Source organism: Dendroctonus ponderosae, unplaced genomic scaffold (genome assembly GCF_020466585.1).
Source record: "Dendroctonus ponderosae isolate FM_Combo_2020 unplaced genomic scaffold, Dpon_F_20191213v2 Dpon_F_20191213_694, whole genome shotgun sequence".
Lineage (NCBI taxonomy): Eukaryota > Metazoa > Arthropoda > Insecta > Coleoptera > Curculionidae > Dendroctonus > Dendroctonus ponderosae.
In genome coordinates this window covers 1-8,070 of record NW_026018911.1, presented here as the reverse complement: position 1 = coordinate 8,070, position 8,070 = coordinate 1, and the positions used below count along the sequence as shown (strand labels likewise).

Genomic DNA, 8,070 nt, shown 5'->3' with positions numbered 1-8,070 from the left:
GTTATCGTGTTGCCATAGTAGAATGTAGATCTAGTTTTGGAAAAAATAAACGTCGACTTTCAAAGCCATCTCGCCCGCTTGACCCTCACTCAACCATCTATCCATATTCCTACATCACTTTTTTCTAACTCTGGCACTGTTTGTAGAATTCGACTGTCTTTTCGCTTGCAACAAGTGCAGTAAGACCTTCAAGGTGTTGGGATCGTTGAAGCGCCACATGAATTACTACTGCGGCAGGAAACCGCCTCCAATCACCGGCTACATACAGATCGCTAAGCAGCTGTGGCAGTGCCAAACCTGCCAGCGAAAATACAAAACGTTCAACACCATGAAGCGGCATTTGGTCTACGAGTGCGGAAAACAACCCTCGATCTCCTGCCCAGTATACCAGTGCGACTACAAGGCGAAAATCCGGGACAGGATGATGCAACATTGCAGGATGGTGCACAAGTTGAAGCTGTAGGTTCGAACCGGTACTTAATCACATGGACGCAATTGCATATATGTAAATAGCACAGAATTTATTAGGAATGGTTTAAGCAGTTAATCAGGCCTGTTGATTGTGGCAAAGGCCCAATGGGTAGCTTTAACTGGATAACTTCGAAAATAGCTTTAGTTAGTATGAAGTAGCAAATAAACTGGCAGGATTAGTTAGCAGAGTTATTGTATGTTCTTTCAATCCAAAAGTGAAGCGATGGGATTCAATGGCTCGCAAATTAAGTAGCGCGCTTTGTAGAGTCACACGTTTGCTCAAACTTGCCTCAAATTTTACTGAAGGAAAAACAGTCTGTATTTTTAGATTAAATACAACTGTGGGAAAAAGGTCCAATCCACCAGAGCAGGAAACACCAAGACATCATGTATGTCCAAAAAAATTGAGCTAGAATCTTTCACTTAGCAAATACATATATTGTTAATGTTGAGAGGTTGTTTTATTCGCACCCACTACCTGTAGCTGTAGAAGTACTATAGTAAGTATGCATTGCATCACTGTTCTGGAACAGGAACTCATTTCGCTTTATTCCAGGTACAACCCCCTATTCGCAAATTTTTGAAAATGTCAATTTTGTGAACAACACTTGCACAAAATGTGGGAAACAGTTCAGAAGAAAGGACATCGTCCAAAGACACTATGTGGAGTTGCACATGAGCCTTGTTGAATTCCCCTGCTCCAAGTGCAAGAAAGTGTTCAAGCGCAAGTACATGATGGAGCACCATGAGAGGAAATGTCTTGGTGAAGTCAATCTGCGCTGTTTCAAGTGTTCGCTAGTGTTCGACTCGACGGGAAAATGGAAACTGCATATGCGACGCGCTCATAACTATAACATGGTTCCCGTCTAGGCAAAGTGGTTTAAGAATTGTTCAGCTGTGCCTTAATGCAATTGTAACAAGACTAGTTTAGTACCTATATATATACACATATATTTAGTTTATGAATTCTTGGGGATGTCGTCCTAATTGGGAAATGTGTGTTTAAGTTAGATGCTCTTCTTTATTTTCCAACGTTTCGGCAGTGCTCTGCTGCCTTCCCCAGGGTTACAGATACTGTAAAGACTCTAACAGACCTATTGTTCTTGAAGACGTTGCGAGAATTATTTACAAACTTCTAATACATCTACCAAGGTTAAAAATCATTAAAGAGCGGAGATTTCACTTACATGAATTAAGGCAGACAAAATTCCACGTCAGCACAAAAACAATCCAAAAAACATGTCATGGTACACAAACTAATTTTTTTTTGGTCACGCTAAAATTTTGTCGAATTTGAAATATTAAAATAAAATTATCTAAATTATTATTAAATATTAAAAAATACTGTCGAAACAGGACTAAAACACAGAAACTAAAATCTTAAAATCGGAATACGATACAAGTAAGCGGGAACTTTACAAAACAATTAAAATAATCAATAATGTAAACAGCATTAATTTTAAAACATACACTAAGCATTTAAGCATTATTTACCATTTCATTCTGACTTAATTAGATTTCATTTATATATTTATAAAAAAAAATAAAGTAAGATAAGTGGAGTTTTTCTGGTTGTCTCCAGGCAGAATCAAACATTCACCTTTGCAAATTGTTCAGTCGACATGACCTCTCAGCATGGAGAGACCAGAAAATTGTATTTTTATATTTCAAATGCGACAAAATGTTAGCGTGTGACCAAAAAAAAATTATTTGTGTACCGATACATGTGTTTTGGATTGTTTTTGTGCTGACGTGGAATTGTATCTGACTTAATTCATGTAAGTGAAATCTCCGCTCTTTAATGATTTTTAACCTTGGTAGATGTATTAGGAGTTTGTAAATAATTCTCGCAACGTCTTCAAGAACAATAGGTCTGTTAGAGTCTTTACAGTATCTGTAACCCTGAGGAAGAGAGCAGAGCACTGCCGAAACGTTGGAAAATAAAAAAGAGCATCTAACTTAAACACAAATTTCCCAATTAGGACGACATCCCCCAGAATTCATAAACTAACAATATAAACAAACATCGTCTAAGAACGTTTCATGGCGCAAATGAGCTTCAAGCTTCTCACAAGGGAAGTTATTTTGAAAATTCATAGAAGCGCTTTTACAATACGAGGATATCCGAACAATAAATGTTTGAAAAGCTCCCGCAGTTACATTGAAAACGTTTGAAAGTACGCACCAAACAAGAGGGATCAGTTGGGAGTTTTCTGATAAATGAAGCAAAGTTTTCCCTATTTGACGGTATCCACATTATTTGATCGTGCAGTTGAAGAATATTTCGCTTTAGAAGCACATAAAATAAATTGTTATATTGTTGTGCGATTGATTCATTCTCACCCACCACCCGTACCCGTAGATGTAGCTATGAAGTATTGTAGTAAGTATGCATTGGATCGCATTCGGCTGTTCTGGAACAGAAACTAATTTTGTTTTGTTTCAGCCCGTATACACTTATCGCAAATTTTTAAAAATGTCCATTTTGTGAACAACACTTGTCCTCAATGTGGGAAACAGTTCAAAAGAAAAGACCACGTCCAAAGACACTATCTGGAGTTGCATATGGCCATCAAGAATTTTGCTCATTTCACCTGCTCCAGGTGCAAGAAAGTGTTCAAGCGCAAGTACATGATGGAACACCATGAGAAGAAATGTTTTGATGAAATAAATCTGCGTTGTTTCAAGTGTTCGCAAGTGTTCGACTCGACGGAGAAATGGAAACTGCACCTGCGACGCGCTCATAACTATAACATGGTTCCCGTCTAGACAAGCAAATGTTGTACAACTGTGCCTTAATGCAACTGTAACGAGACTGTATAGAATAATATGCTAGATATAAGGGGGGCTGTGGGAAAAGTTAATGATTTCAGAAGTGTATTAGTAGAACAAAGTGGCACATCAGTGTTATTCAAAGTATAACGCCGGAAAATTGTCTCTAAAATAATCCTTTTTTGCATAAGTAGGTGCCAACGGGGGGTACATTTCAAAATCTTTTTATAACTTACAGGATTATAACCTGAACTCCATTGAACTTTTGGCCAATCGATCCTTTCCATCGATCTCCGAAATCATCCACTTCCGTCGGTAGTTTAGTTCTTTAGTTGTTTAGTTTCTGCTAACCATCATAATTTAGACTGATTGAAAGTATTTACTTATATTAGTTCTTTGACTTGAATAAACATTATTTTACGCACCACGGACTTACTCTTGCACATAACCTTGGGTGGCTTTAAGAACACTCCAAAGAGGCGTCGCTTTTTTTATTAATGCAACGTTTTCCAGCAGCGCTATCCCGACTGCAACGCCACACGTGTTATTTATGCCAGAAAAGCTACAAATATAGCCGGCATTTGACCGCCCATCTGAAGTACGAATGCGGAAGGGTGCCCGGTTTTACGTGCAATCAATGCGGCAAGAAGTTCCATTACAACTACACGTTAAATGCCCATAGAAGGAGGGTGCATCTAGCGGAGCGCAAAAGGAGCCTCTGAAAACGGGTTTAAGTCCTTAGGTCTAGTTTATGCTCAATTTGGGTTCACTTCTGTTTAAGTTTGTTACCAATGTTTTCACTAAATAGACTAAATACATCATATCCACCCCAGGTTTGATGTGAAAAGCCTAAAAATTCATTGTTTTTTTGGTCAGGTTTTACTATGGCGTTTGTACTGTTGAGAAATGAGAAATATAAATCGGTTTCTGGGAAATTATCTGGACCATCGACGTACTAACCACCAATCCTTTTAGTTAACGTTTGCTAATTCTATCTAATTTTTCAGTAAAATACAAGTGCCAATCCTGCCTGAAAAATTACAAAACATCACAAACGTTGGCACGACATCAGAAATATGAATGTGGCAGAACGAAAATGTTCGCTTGCCCATTTGTAGGGTGTTTCTTCCGAAGCAAGCGCAAAGACAATCTGAAGTTACATGCAAGAAAACATCGGGTTAAATAAACTTCTTATTTGACGTTTTGCTGTTTTTCTTTCACTAGTAGAATGTAGTTTTCTGAGTTTGTCTTAGTAGGGAAACTAGTTGGCGCCTTCGGCTCCCTCGCTCTATTTACTAACGATTTTTGTTTGTTTTAGCTGAAATATGCATTGGCAAAGCGCGATTTAAGATGAATTTATGCCAGTACCAGTTTTTCGCATGAAACTTGCCCTTAGTTTCCTGCAACTTTCATATAACTACTTTAATATGATGTATTCAATATACCAAGTTTACCAACTAGACCAAGATAATTATAATTTTTTATATAATTTTTTATTAATACTCTTAACCTTAATGTACATACATACAAACGACGTTTTCGGATTTTCATCGACTACCTACAATCAATACATTTTTAGGCAATCGATGCTTTATAACGGCAGATGAAGAGCTGGCACGTAAAACCCTCGAGTTGATCAACAGCGGCATTTCCATCCGAAAGGCCGCTTCGATTTTGCAGATTTCCAAAAGCTCAGTGCATACCATTGTGAAAAAGTTCCGCGAAGGAGCTGGACTGCACTTTTTAAACGCTCTTGGAAAAACGCGACGAAAGTTCCAAAATAGCGCTGACGATTCTTCGCTCGATCTGGACCCGTTTTTTGAGGCCGCAAGAACGCGAGCTAATCAGGAGATGAACTGGCCGGATGACGATGAGGTGATTTGCCAGAAGCTATATTTTAATTCGGACAGTGGGCAATCAAAGAATCTCTAGAATTTAATTAATAAAAAATTTGAACAGATTTCAGAAACGCTCAAAACATTGTGAATCAAAAAAGCAATTTTCTACACATGTTTTTGTTATCATTATTATCAATAACGATTGTTAGAATACATATTTCTTAATTTTTATAGCATTGTTAGTTTGACTTTTTTCAATTACCCCCTCATCGATTTTAGTTTAGGATGTTTCGTTCGTGTAAAGTGAATTACATGCGTAGAGCAAGGAAGGTGCATGCATCAGAAAGAGAGAGAGTATGAGCAATACCCTCTTCTCTCTCTTTTCAGCACAAGCATTGATGATCTTCCGCTTGTGAGGATATTGACGCCCCCTACAACAGCTTGGGTATTGCCTGGATCAAGCCAAGCAAATTTAAATAATACCAAAGTTACCCAAACTAACTTAACCTTTTATAGCTTGATGACTATGATGAAAACTGACTACTTTTTGTCGACTGTTGATCGTAAGCGAAATCTGTTCAGCAAATCAACCAAATATCTGCCTTAAATACTTGTAAACGGTATAAAGAGTTATTATCCGTAGAGCGAAATTTCATTCTCTAAAGTGGTCGAAAATTTAACCAGTGTTTCTTTTATTSTAGTGAGTATGCACGTATCAGTTGTGGTCCTCAAATACATTGTTTTTGTGGGTTGTATCATTCTTTTGAGATAAGTTTTATACATAACAAAGTTTATTGCATGTTTAAAGATATAATTACTTATTAAATATGTGGCAACTCCCAAGTTTTCAATAGATTTATTACAAATTTCAATTTAACTTTGAAAATGTAAAAAAACCTACAGTTTAGGAGTAATTTGGCAATTGAACTCATAGCTAATTTTTGTAGCAGAAAAAGAAAACGACCGGCCCCTATCACTTCAAGAAAAAATAAAAAAAGTGAATATACGAAGAGTTAATGTTAATYATGCGGCGAGAAAGGCAGATGTAGGAAAACATTTGCCTACCAAAGGCACAAGTAGAAGATGCGCTCATTGCAGCAGTTCAAAACGTTGTAAGAGGACACATATTGTATGCCGAAAGTGCAATGTGGCCTTGTGCTTGAATTGTTTTGCACCTTTTCATGAACTATAATGACTACCAAAAAAAAATATTGAACAAAAAAGTGTTTACAATATATGGTTGATAATTTAACCAGTGATCATATGCTGATATTACTGACACTTAACAGTCACTGGTTGAAAAATCAACCATCCCCACTCCCCATAGTATAAAAGTAAAACAAATATCAGATAAGAAAAAGTACTTCATTTCATCTAGTTTTCATGTTTATAAAGTAAATTTGCAAATATCAGGAAAAAAGTACTGCCCTATAAAGGGTTAAATTAACTCAAGCCAACCCAAACTGACGGTAACTAACTCAATGTTTAACGTGACTTACATGCGTGGAACAGGGAAGGCACTCGAATGCTTGCATCAGAACGAGAGGTGGACATTATCCTCCTTCTCTTTCTAGTACGAAGCATTCATGCTCCTCCCTTGTTCCACCCACATATTCAATGGTGCTTGCGATACTATTGACGCGAAATTAAGCCAGTTACTCCGGAGTATTTTAGAAAAGTGTAAGTTTGGCCCTGGACTAGTTTCCCGTTTTATTCACTGCACATTTTTTTAGCAAGGGAATTCCGGTGCCAGATGTGCTTCAAAGGCTACTCAGTGAAAAGGTCTCTCTGGCGGCATCAAAAGTACGAATGCTGCAGAATATCGAAGCCTTTTTCCTGCGCCTTTCCCAGATGCTCTTATAAAACCACTCGGAAGTACATTTTGGCTAACCATTTGAGACTCAAGCACCACATCATGGATAGTGGCTAGTTCAATACAAAGCAGGGACAACCAGTGGTGCCAAATCCAGGCCATTCCAGTCAACTGCGCTAGTTGATTCTGTGATTTTTTTTTAAATTTTTGTGATATTTAATTTATTGTGTTTTGTGACCGGAAACAAACTGTAGGTATTTTCAGTCTTTTGTGATGTTCAGATATTTCCAACAGCAACTTGCATCTAGTCAGTGTATCTAGTAATATAAAAAAATTTAACTCCATGCAGAGGATTTTCCGGAGTCACGTCAATGAATTGTTTTTTCCTTGAAAGTATGTTTGCTATCGAGAAAGTGATGGCAGAATTCGTTCAGTTCCAGATGCCGAAAGGCACCAGTGTTCCACTTGCAAGAAAACATACAAGTTTAAAAGTGGCTTAAGTCAGCATGCTCGCTACGAATGTGGAAAAACGCCCCAATTTGCCTGCCCTGTTTGCAACTATCGCTCATGTTTTCGTCAGAATATCAACGCTCACTTAAAGAGGCGACATTCGAAAAATGCGTTATAAATTCCCAGAAGAATTCGATTTATTCGCCAAGTTTTATCGTTTTAGTAGCTTTTTAGCCATGATGTTGATGATGATAGATTCGATAATGGTGAAGAACCAGAGGTGAGTCCAAGAGCAGTTGAAAACTGAAGTTTTCTAGCCGCGTAAAGATACTGAGCGATTTATTTGTAGATTTTCCATATGTTTGCAAATGCGGCAACAAGTACAAATACATCAAAGGCCTGAAGGAACATCAAAAGTGGTCTTGCGGTAGAAAAAGAACATGCCCATGCCCTTATTGTTCATACGTGGCTCGATGGAAATCCAACCTAACAAGTCATATCAAGCGGAAACATCCGGACGTGGTTTTTTAGTCATGGTTGATTAAAGTCGGTTTCATTCGTTATCTAAGTGTTTTATTCGGGTTCCTAATTATTTTTTAGTGTTACAGATGAAAATTAGGGTTTTTAATTGTTTTTGATTACGGTGTTGTGAGCGTTTTTATTCCCAACTGAATGAAGGATTGAATTGAATAGTCTTTGTTTGCCAAAAAAACACGGTCGTGCACT

At 37.6% G+C, this 8,070-nt stretch overlaps 1 long non-coding RNA gene across 2 annotated transcripts; it reads left to right on the top strand.

Moving 5' to 3' along the window:
* Nucleotides 1-6: 6 nt before the first annotated feature.
* Nucleotides 7-7,905, top strand: LOC125505076. 2 transcript variants are annotated; one of them, XR_007281889.1, is made up of 3 exons: nt 7-2,249; nt 4,251-7,624; nt 7,694-7,905. It is a non-coding gene; the product is annotated as an uncharacterized LOC125505076 (long non-coding RNA). The 2 variants fall into 2 exon arrangements; XR_007281888.1 differs by having other exon boundaries at nt 4,251-7,905.
* The last annotated feature ends 165 nt before the right edge of the window (nt 7,906-8,070 follow it).